Raw genomic sequence first — 11365 nt, forward strand, 5'->3', positions numbered from 1 at the left:
GTCAGGGCATATGCCTGGGTTGCAGGCTCGACCCCTGGTAAGGGGGTGCAGGAAGGAGGCAGCCGAATGATATCTTGCTCTTACGTCAATGTTTTTCTCCCTCTCCCTTCCTCTCTCTCTAAAATCAATTTTTTAAAAATCTTTTTTAAAAACACATCCTGGGGCTCCTCATCCATCCTGAGCATCACTAAGTCTGGGATATCCCCATGGATGAGGCACTGTCTGGTCTGGTTCAAAAGTAGCATCCTCCAGCCCTGGCCAGTTTGGCTCAGCGGTTGGAGCATTGGCCTGCGGTCTGGAGAGACCCGGGTTCAGTTCCCGCTAAGGGCACGTACCTCAGTTGCAGTTTGTCCCCGGCCCTGGTTGGGGTTGTGTGGGTGGCAACAACTCAATGTGTCCCTTTCACGTCGATGTTTCTCTCTCTCCCTCTCACTCTATCTGAACAAAATATCAAAAAGTGTCCTCGGGTGAGGATAAAAAACAAAACAAAACAAAACAAAAATAGCATTCTCTCTCCCTGGCCAGTTTCGAGCATCAGCCTGCGGACCAGAGAGTCCCGGGTTCGGTTCCTGCTAAGGGCACGTACCTCAATTGCAGTTTGTCCCCGGCCCCGGTTGGGGTTGTGTGAGCGGCAACCACTCCATGTGTCTCTCTCATGTCAAAGTTTCTCTCTGTCTCTTCCTCCCTCTCTCCCTCCATCTGTAAAAAAAAAAAAAAAAGTAGCATCCTCTCTACTGCATGGTTATCAGAGCCAACTGAGGACCCAGGCACTGGCCTTCCACCACAAAGCCCCCTTATTTTTTGCTACTATTCTGCTCCCCTGGCATGGCAGACTTCATATCTATAACACCTAGACTCTGTTCCTAACACCTCAGCTGCTGCACAGGAAGGTATTTTCCATGTTCCACTTCTGAGCCCTTCCATCTGACACACGAGGGGGACACCAAAGGTTGTATTCTGTACACATACACGATTCCCTGCAGGGACTGCAAGGAATCAATAGAGCAAAGGCTGACGGTGTAAGACCCAAGTCAGTGCCAGGGAAACTCCTCTGTGACCAGGAGTTTCTGGGCTCCTATCTTAGGCCATGCCATTTGGTAGAAGAGATTCTGGCCTCAGTCTCCAAAGATCTGAGTTCGTGTTTCTGTGAGGACCTGTGGCAGCAGTGACCTTGAACTCTTTACCATCGATGGGGGTGATGCTTTCCCTCCTACTTGCCTCTGGGGACAGCTGAGGTGACAAGAGGAGCTCAGGGGGTGTACTTGCTGGGGAAGCTAGTGGAGACTATGCAGGCCCCTGGTCAGAGGGATTCCGAGAGCTGGAAATACTTCACTCCTGGGCTCAGTGAGGGTGGAAACAAGGGTGTTTTCAGGGAAACAGTCTCTCAGGACTGCCATCCTTGACTTGCTCCCCAAATTTGCCAAGTCAAACAGTGGCCCTGCGCCAGGAATTAAAAAGGTGCCCCCGAGCAGTGGATTAAAGTTGTGTTTTTATGCAGTCTTGAGAGGTTGGGTGACTGCGGCTGAAACTGTTGGGAAATGCCTGTATATATAGCGCAGAAAGGATGAGAACAAATGGACAGGAACAAAGGCCTGGAATGTGGCTTCCAGCCCTGCCACCTACTAGCTGTGTGACCTTGAGCAAATTACTAAGCATCTCTGGGCTTCAGTTTCCTTATCTATAAAATGGGAGTAATCGCCCTGGCCGGTTTGGCTCAGCGGTTAGAGCGTCAGCCTGCAGTCCCGAGAGACCCGGGTTCGGTTCCCGCTAAGGGTACGTACCTCAGTTGCAGTTTGTCCCCGGCCCTGGTTGGTTCATGCGGGTGGCAGCCACTCAATGTGTCCCTTTCACATCGTTGTTTCTCTCGCTCTCTCTTCCTCTCTCTCTCTCCCGCTCTATCTGAACAAAAAAATGGAAAAATGTCCTCGGGAGAGAATAAAAAAATAAAAAATAAAAAAAATGGGAATAATCATCTCACAAGGTTACCGAAGATTTAGTGAGAGAGTGTATGTGAAGTTCTTAGCTCATTAGCTGATAATAAATGTATCCAAAGTGGCGATTTTCTTGTTCATGTTTTATTTTATTTAAAAAAATTTTTTCTTTATTGATTTTTGAGAGAGGAAAAGAGAGAGAGAGAAACATCAATGAGAGAGAACATTGACTGGCTGCCTCCTGCATGCCCCCCACTGGGGATCGGGCCCACAACCTGGGCATGTGTCCTGACCGGGAATCGAACCAACGACATCTTGGTGCATGGATTGGTGCTGAACCAGTGAGCCACACTGTCTGGACTCATGTTTTATTTATTTTTAGTTTTTATCCGCACAATTTTACATTTATCTTCAGATAGAGCGGGAGGGAGAGAGAGAGGAAGAGAGAGAGAGAGAAACATCGATGTGAGAGAGACACATCAAGTGGTTGCCACCCACACGACCCCAAAAGGGGCCGGGACAAACTGCAACTGAGGTTTGTGCCCTTAGCAGGAGCCGAACCCAGGACTCTCTGGTCAGCGGGCTGACCTCTAACTGCTGAACCAAACTGGCCAGGGCTCATGTTTTATTTTTAATAAAGCCTTTCCTGAGTGCCTACTATCCATTCAATCATCCACTGGTTTGTTCATTCATTGGACAGAAACTTTCAAGTGACAACAGAATCTATGAAATGCTCTAGAAAAAAATAAATAAAAGTGAAGATTTATAAAGTGTTTGAGCATTTTCAAAGCCCCTTTACACGTATTGCCTTGTTGACCTTCCCACATCCTTCAAGGCAAGGCTAGGAAAACAGTTATTCTGCTGACCAGTAAAGCTCAGTTGGTTGAGTGTTGTCCCATGCACCAAAAGGTCACTGGTTTCATTCTCAGTCAGGGCACATGCCCACGTTGCCGGTTCCTGGGAGGCGACTGAGTGATGTTTCTCTTTCTCTCTCTCTCTCTCTCTCTCTCTCTCTCTCTCTCTCTCTCTCTCTCCCCCCTTCCTCTCTCTCTAAAATAAATAATAACATATCAAAAAAGAAAACAGAGGCTTTGAAGATGTGGTGATTTGCCCCAGATATCAACTAAAAAGTAGCAAAATAGACTCAAATTCAGATATTCAGACATTAACCCCAGTTTACTTACAGGACACCTCACTGCCAGGACAGGGTAATTAGTCAATGAGTAAGATGGCCCCCTCCCTACAAGCCTCCACAAGTCATACTCCTAGAACATTGGACACTTCCCTTCATTATAGTCTTCTCAGTGCCCTGCTGGAGTTGCTTGTTTGGATTCATCTTCGTTTTCTAGGAGCCTGCCCAGAACAAGTATTGCATCTGGATGATGGTCATGTCCATCTGGGTTCTTAGTTGTCAACAATGGAGCAGGGCCCAGGTCACAGGCAAGGCCCCAGCTGTAATGAGGCTGGGAAAGCTTCTATCTGGAGGAGTGGGTGTCAGAGTGGGGGAGTCGCCAGCACAGGAAAGTGTTCAGAGTGTTCTGGGAAGCCAAAGAGAATTCCAGACATGCTGTGCCCTGGCCTGAATCTGAATCTGGGTGGATGGGAGACCTATATACCTTTAGCCCTAATTAAAGAGTAAGCAATCCTTCCAGCACATGCCTCCATGGGGCTCAGAGCCAGGATCCAAAAGTCTGATGATCAAAGGTGTTCAGATGGCCAAGGAGGCCTTTGAGCTGGTCCTGGCCGGAAGGCCTCACCCTGCACAGGCACAGAGACACACAGCCTCCTGGCCTTGCCCTGCCCAGGTGCACGAGCAGGACTCACCGGGCCTGGCCACCCCCAGGTGTGGGAATCTTAATACTGAGAGGCAGAATGTGGCTCCTGCTGGGATACCAGCTTGGGGAGGAGCCACTGAGTCCTGTTTGTTGAGCATCCCAAAAACAGGGCTCAGCTGAGCTGTAGGTTCAGGGGGCAATCACGCTCTTTATGCTCCGATATCCTAAAAAAGACACGACTCTTCTACCCACCTCCATTTCTCTAGGGCAAACTCTACAGAAAATAAGGAGCGCCAGCCCTGGCCAGTTTGGCTCAGCGGTTGGAGCATCGTCCTGTGGACCAGAGTCCCAGGTTCGGTTCCCGCTAGGAGCATGTACCAAAAAAAAAAAAAAAAAAAGAGCGCCAGAGAAACATGAAAAGAATAAGAGCAACGGCAGCTAGGATAAAGATAAAATAATTACATGGACAAGCCTCTGAGAGAGCAGAGAAGAAGCGATCAACGTTGCGGACAGGGCAGGGGGTGCATCCGAGATCCCTTTGGAGGAGGAACCCTGGAAAAGGCCTGGCCGGAGTTTGCTGGGGAAGGGATGGTGTTTCAAGGAAGGAACAGAGAGTTCAGGACACAGAGCTGTGAACAGGCAAACTGTTGAGGAACACTGAGAAGTTTGGCTGGACTCTAGAGTGGCCCGGGGGCAGGAAGCAAACAGGAAAGGTCAGCGGGACAAAACACAGCTGAGACCTCACCGTGACTAACCTTCAGCCAGAAACCAAACTGCTTGGGAGGTTGAGCAGGTTTGCATTTGATAGAAAAATTTGCATTTGAAAGAAAAATTAGAGCTCAATTGGTTCTAGATTGTCCCAATACACCAAGGCTGTGGGTTTGATCCCGGTCAGGTCAGGGCACATACAAGAATCAATCTCTCGCTCGCCCTTCTTCATTCTCTAAAATCAATTAAAAAAAATTTTTTTTAAAGAAAGGGAAATTAGCATTTGTGCCAAGAAATAAATCCGTATATGAAATGCCAACTGTGCCTAGTGGTGTTTTCTCTATATCACACAATGTGTACATTTTACAGATGGGGACATGACCCAGAGTCATGGTTTTTCCATGGTACTAACCCCATGTGAGCAGGGAGCAGGACAGGAGGGACCTTGGCAGAGCCACACCAGCCTCCTGAGGATACAAGTTGGTTGGAAGGAAGGAAGTTGGAGCTTATTAAACAATTCTCTTTTCTGATCTTAAGATCTGAAACTGAATACCCTCTCTGGGTTACCATAGCACCAGCCAAGGTCACAACACCCAGCATCTTGAAAAAGCCATCTGTTAAGGAACCCCCCAGACTGAGTCGTAGATCCTGGTGCCTGGCAGAGAGCTAGAATAACTGTGGGATGACATTTTCTTTTGGTTGTCTTCTGGCTTTGCCCAACACCTTAAGGAAGTAACTCCCAGTCTCTCTGGTTCACCAAAGTCATGCAGAAAAGGAAGGGGCTCCATCCACTTTCCAAGAGCCCTATCGGGAGGGAAGACTTCCTGGGGAGAGATGCCTAGTTGACCCAGCTAGGAAGAGCCAGAGAAGTGGAGCGGGGAGTGGGAGGCAGGCTGGGGCCTGAGGCCACTGCGGAGGCCACTCAGAGGAAAGAATGTCAGCTTCTCACCTCACAGTGCTGTTTCCCCATCTGTGAAAGGCAGGTACTCATACCTGCCTCAGCAGGCTTCTCGGAGGTGTCAGTGTCAGGAGAGGGTGGAGGGAGGAAGGAAACCAGCTTTGCCTGAGCCAGGGCATGGCCCACGGCCTCTGCTATGCGTCAGTCTCAGCGTGTTATTTGTGGTGAATCACAGCCCCTCTGTGCCTGTTCACCCATCTACAAAATGGGCTCAAAAATGGTATTTACCTCATAGGGCTTCAAGAGGACTCAGTGTGAAGGGACTTTTGTTGCGATCTTGATTTTGTTGTTTTTGTATTTATGTAGAAGGAAGGAAATGAACCAGCCAGGGAACCAGGTGTCCCCTCTGGGCTGGATTCGTGATAATCATACCTGGGATTTTTGAGAACTTACTGGAACTGTTCTAAGTTCCTTACATATATGTCATTTAATTCTCAAACCACCCTGCTATTACCCGCGTTGCACAGGTAATGACTCTGAGGTTTTCATCCGCCCAGTTCCTCATCTGCTGAGTGGTAGCCTGGGCCTTGGGTCAACCCACCCGCCAGCCGGATGCCTGGGCAGACTTGGAGCCTCCAGACCTGTCGTCGCACCCTGTTCCAGCCCTGCCTGGCCACCTTCCCTGCCCTGCTGGGTAGCTGCCAAGGCTAGTCATTCTTCGCCCTGCACTCCTAGTTGTTTGGGTACTAGCGAATGCCAGGCAGGTGAGGAGATGCTGCCTCCATGGCCCGGCTGCCCGAGCCCTCAAGGTGCAGGGTAGGCGAGGGGCAGGGTGTGGAGGAGAAAAAGGATGTCACCCTGGCTCAGAATTGCTGAGACTGGACTGCAGTGGAATCTCCACATTAACTCACCTCGAACTGGGGCTCAAAGGAACAAAATGTCTGTGCATGTCCAGCTGGACTCAGGGAGAGACATGGCATCCTTGGAACGTGAGTAGCCAGGACGTGTCCTCTGCCCAGGTGCAGGGACAACTTATCTCATTCTTCAACTTAATCAAGTGGTCCCAGCTTCTCCTATCCTGAACCATTCATTCAGGACCCATCATGAGCCCAGGAAAGAGGGGGAAAGGTGGAGCTTCCCAGCATAATTTAGGTCATCAACTCTCCTGGGAGTTCAGCGATGTCACACGCAGTCACCCAGATGTGGCTTTTGGGCTCAAAAAGCTAACGTCCAAATCCAGAACTGAAGGCCCAAGAGGGGTGGCCTGGCCCAGTCCTCAGTGAGTCAACGGACGCCAGGCCTCTGCTCTTCCCAGCATCCTGTGCTGCTTTGGGCCTGAGGAAGGAAATGTCCTGCTCAGCCGGTGCCCAAGTCCCTGTGTCTTTGGTATTCTGTGCCAGCTGTGGGGTCTTTGTGGATTCAAGCACCCTTGACCAGGAATGGAACCGACAACCGTTTGGTGCAAAGGACTGACATCCAACCGAACCACACCAGCCAGGGCCATCAGGCATTCTTTCTTTAGAAATGGCCTTTCTGCCCAGTGGGTGTGGCTCAGTGGATTGAGACTCATCCCACGGATTGAGAGGTCCTGGTTCAATTCCCCAGTCAGGGGTCAGGGCACAAGCCCAAGTTATGGGCCTGATCCCCAGTGGGGGCAGGCAGGAGGTGGCCAATCGATGTTCTCTCTCATCCAATCGATGTTCTCTCACATCCAATCGATGTTCTCTCACATCGATGTTTCTATCTCTCTCTCCCTCTCACTTCCTCTCTCTCTGATATCAATAAAGGGGAAAAAATTTTTTATAAAAAAATAAAATATATAGCCCTGGCTAGTTTGGCTCAGCAGTGGAGCGTCAGCCTGCGGACCAGCGAGTCCCAGATTCAGTTCCCGCTAGGGGCACGTACCACAAAATAAATAAATAATATACATATATTATTAAATAATCCACCCCTAGCCCCCGCTTTTTGTTTGCCTTTGCTCTGTGGTACATGGAGCTCATGCGTGAACTAGGCCTTTGGGACTGCAGCCTGAACAAGGAGCAGTCACAGCTGTGCCTGCACTCAGGGCGGGCAGGATGCCCTCAGATGCAGCTGGAAGCCAGGGCGGGTGGGGCGCTCCTGCCCAGCCCCCAGCTCCTCCCAGTTACTGGTTCTGGGGAAGAAAGGCTGGAAGGCAGATGCTTGAGGAGACTAACCCGGGGCACCATCACCACCTGGTGGCCTGCCCCAGCTATGGCAGCAGTCACGGCAGCAAGCCCAGCCCAGCAGAATGAGAACAAAGGAGGCCTGTGGGTGGAGGGGCCAGGCTGGTTGATTTTACTTTGTCAGAAGACGAGCTGAACCGCTCTGTTCATCACTGGCTGCCTCCTGGAAGGGGTGAGCTTCCTCTCCTGGGGGTGTGCAAGCAGGGAGCCCTAAACTGAGTTTTATACGACTTCCAGGCGTCATCACTTGGAAACCAGAATGACCCAGGTTTTAAGATCTTAGAATCATCAAGGTAATCCTCTCTCCCCACCTAGCTGATGGGTCACAGTCACCTAGAGGCTGAGAACCACCCGAAATCATGCAACTCGCCACTGCCGTGTTTCTGCCTCCCTCTCGGTCTCTCCTCCGCCCCCACGCCCCGCTCTGGGAAGCCTTTGTTCACCAAGGTCGTCAGGGACATCCCAGCCACAGGCAGCAGAGCTTTACCTTATCTTAGTCCTCCCTGTGGCTCCACTCCCTCTGCTGTCCCTGCCCAGCTTGGCCCTGCCCTCCTGCTGACACCCTGCCCTCCTGCCTCTGGCTCTGCTTCCCATGGTCCCCACCCCCACCCGGGATCTCTCTTCTGCAGCTGTCCCTTTAACTGCCATTTGGATGCTTGGGACAAGTTGTTGTCACCAGCCTGGATATTTCTCTGGAGTACCCCCATGTCCACCCGCCTCGTCTACGCAGGAGCTCAGCACAGCAGTATCTTCTTAAAATATTTTATTTTGAAATAATTTCATACTTATGGAAAGTTTCAAGAATAGTACAAAGAATTCCCTTATACCCTTTACCAAGAATCTTTACTGTTTTAACATTCGCTCCATTTGCTTTCTCCCATCTCTCTGTTCTGTCTTTCACACACATACACACACACACCATATTTTTATTTTTATTAAACCATTTGGAAGTAGGTTACATAATAGTCCTTAACCTTGAGTGCATTTCCTGAGAATAAGAATATTTTGATTCTCCTTATAATTACCAAATTCAGAAATTTAACATTGAGACAAAATGTCTTTTATAGCAATTTTGTTGTTGTTGGTCTTGGTCCAGGATCCCATATTTCATTTAGTTGTCATGTCTCAAGTCTCTAATCTGAACCAGTTCCTCAGTCTTTGTCTAGTATGATGTTGATGTAAGAAATGTAGAGAATTTTTATAGGGGTATTTGAGCCAAACTGATGGCATGTCGTGGAGCAAGGTCTCAAAACTCCAGATAATGAGTTTTGTAGTTTCTTTTATGCATTTGAGATTCAGGAGGGAATACAGGAAGATTACATGGAGGTGGGAGAAAGCAAGGGGGATCGGATTATAGCAGCGATTTTCAACTGATGTGCCCAGTAACTTCTTTTTTATTTATTTATTTATTTATATCCTCACCCGAGGACATTTTTGCATTTTTATCTTGAGATAGAGAGGGAGGGAGAAAGGGAGGGAGAGAGAAATGTTGCCATGAGAGAGACACATGGAGTGGTTACCACCCACACCACCCAACCAGGGCTGGGGACAAACTGCATCCGAGGTACGTGCCCTTAGCGGGGAACCGAACCTGGGTCTCTCTGGTCCGCGGCCGATGCTCTAACCACTGAGCGAAACCGGCCAGGGCTGCAGTGACTTCTAAAACATACACTTGACTATACAGTCAGGGGTACTGACCTCTTTTCCCTTAGATTATTGTTTTAAAAATGACAAGAGCCCTCTCTCTCGGGTCCTCGCTTCCAAGATGACCAAGAAAAGCGGGAACAACGATCGTGCCAAAAAAGACCGTGGCCATGTGCAGCCTATTCGTTACACCAACTGCGCCCAATGTGTGCCCAAGGACAAAGCCATTAAGAAGTTCGTCATTCGGCCTCGGCCGGTTTGGTTCAGCAGTTGGAGCGTCAGCCTGCGGTCCAGAGACCCGGGTTCGGTTCCCGCTAAGGGCATGTACCTTGGTTGCAGTTTGTCCCTGGCCCCGGTTGGGTCATGCGGGAGGCAGCCACTTAATGTGTCCCTTTCACGTTGATGTTTCTCTCTCTCTCTTCCTCTCTCCCTCCCACTCTATCTGAACAAAAAAATGGAAAAATTAAAAAAAGAAGTTTGTCATTCGAAACATAGCAGAGGCCTCAGCCATTAGGGACATTTCCGAAGCAAGTGTCTGACACCTGTGTACTTCCCAAACTGTATGTGACACTACATCACCGTGAGCTGTGCCGTTCACAGCAAGGTAGTCGGGAGTCAGAAGCCCGAAGGCCAGAGCACCCCCACCCCGATTTAGACCTGTGGGTGCTGCCCGACCTCCACCAAAGCCCATGTAAGGAGCTCAGTTCTTAAGGACTGAAGAAAAGTTCTCTGGAAAAAATTAATGGAAATTGTACTTTGAAAAAAATAAAATAAAAACGACAAGAGCCAACACAATAGCTGTCTGGTGTGAATGAATAAATATTATACGTATTTTGTCAGATTTGTGCTGCAGAATTGTAGTTTTATTGCGCCATGAGACGAAAAAGGTTGAATTACAGGATAGCTAAGAACATGTACTCTCTTGAGGGTGGTTTTGCTTGCCAGGGGTATGACTTCTAGCATTTCAAAGGTGTTAACCTGGATGTACAAGAACAATGGACAGGGCTGGCTTAAAAACCTTTCACCAAAGAAATTATAGGCTAGAGATCTGACTACCCACCATGACCTGCCTACTTAGGAATTTATGATCATAGCACTTTTTCATCCACAATATGTTTGAAGTTCTCCATGATTTAAAAAAGTAGTGATCTTATAGAAATCACAAATACACACTTATGACACATTTTTAAAACCCTAATTACAAGAATGAATACTTGGTCTTGGCATCGTTTTTTTTTTATCCTCACCTGAGGACATTTTTCCATTTTTTATTCAGATAGTGCGGGAGGGAGAAACATTGATGTGAAAGGGACACGAGTGGCCACCACCCGCATGACCCAACCAGGGCCGGGGACAAACTGCAGCCAAGGTGTGTGCCCTTAGCGGGAACCGAACCTGGGTCTCTGTGGACCGCAGGCTGACGCTCCACACGCTGAGCAAAACCGGCCAGGACGGCATAGTTTTTTATACATTAACTGTGTCATATTAAATAATTTGAATAAAAGGTGAGTTCACAGAAAGTAGTACATGGTGCAGAAACAGGTGTTGAATTGAAAAACTTGGAAGATTGAGAAAAGCAGCATATCTAAATTAACATTTTGTTTTTTAATATGTACAGATATTAATTCAAGTAGACCGCCACCACCACCACCCACCAAAAAAAAAAAAGTAACCATTTTATGATGATATTTGGCTATTTCTACCATAAAACTGATTTTATGTAGTCAAATTAAATCAAAACTTTTAACTCTTATAGGAATATGGAATCTTTTCTTTGGGAAAATATGCTAATATGGGATGGGTTAAGAGTACAGACATTTGGTGGTGTTTTTTAAATGTTTTTTTTTTTTTTTTATCCTCACCCGAGGACATTTTTCCATCTTTTGTTCAGGTAGAGTGGGAGGGAGAGAGAGGAACAGAGAGAGAGAGAAACATCGATGTGAAAGGAACACATCGAGTGGCTGCCACCCACACAACCGACCAGGGCCGGGGACAAACTGCAACCAAGGCATGCACCCTTAGCGGGAACCGAACCCGGGTCTCTGAGGACCGCAGGCCGGCACTCTAACCGCTGAGCCAAACCGGCCAGGGCTTTTAAATGTTTTTAAAAACGTTTTAATTCTCACTGGAGGATACTCTTCCATTTATCTTCAGATAGAGTAGGAGGGAGGGAGAGAGACACATTGACCAGCTGCCTCCCCCATG

General features: G+C 48.4%; 1 pseudogene; it reads left to right on the forward strand.

Moving 5' to 3' along the window:
- The first annotated feature begins 9281 nt into the window (after nucleotides 1-9281).
- LOC118633404 lies at nucleotides 9282-9855 on the forward strand (annotated as a pseudogene).
- Nucleotides 9856-11365: the final 1510 nt, after the last annotated feature.

This window comes from Molossus molossus, unplaced genomic scaffold (assembly GCF_014108415.1).
Source record: "Molossus molossus isolate mMolMol1 unplaced genomic scaffold, mMolMol1.p scaffold_m16_p_18, whole genome shotgun sequence".
In the NCBI taxonomy this organism is placed as follows: domain Eukaryota; kingdom Metazoa; phylum Chordata; class Mammalia; order Chiroptera; family Molossidae; genus Molossus; species Molossus molossus.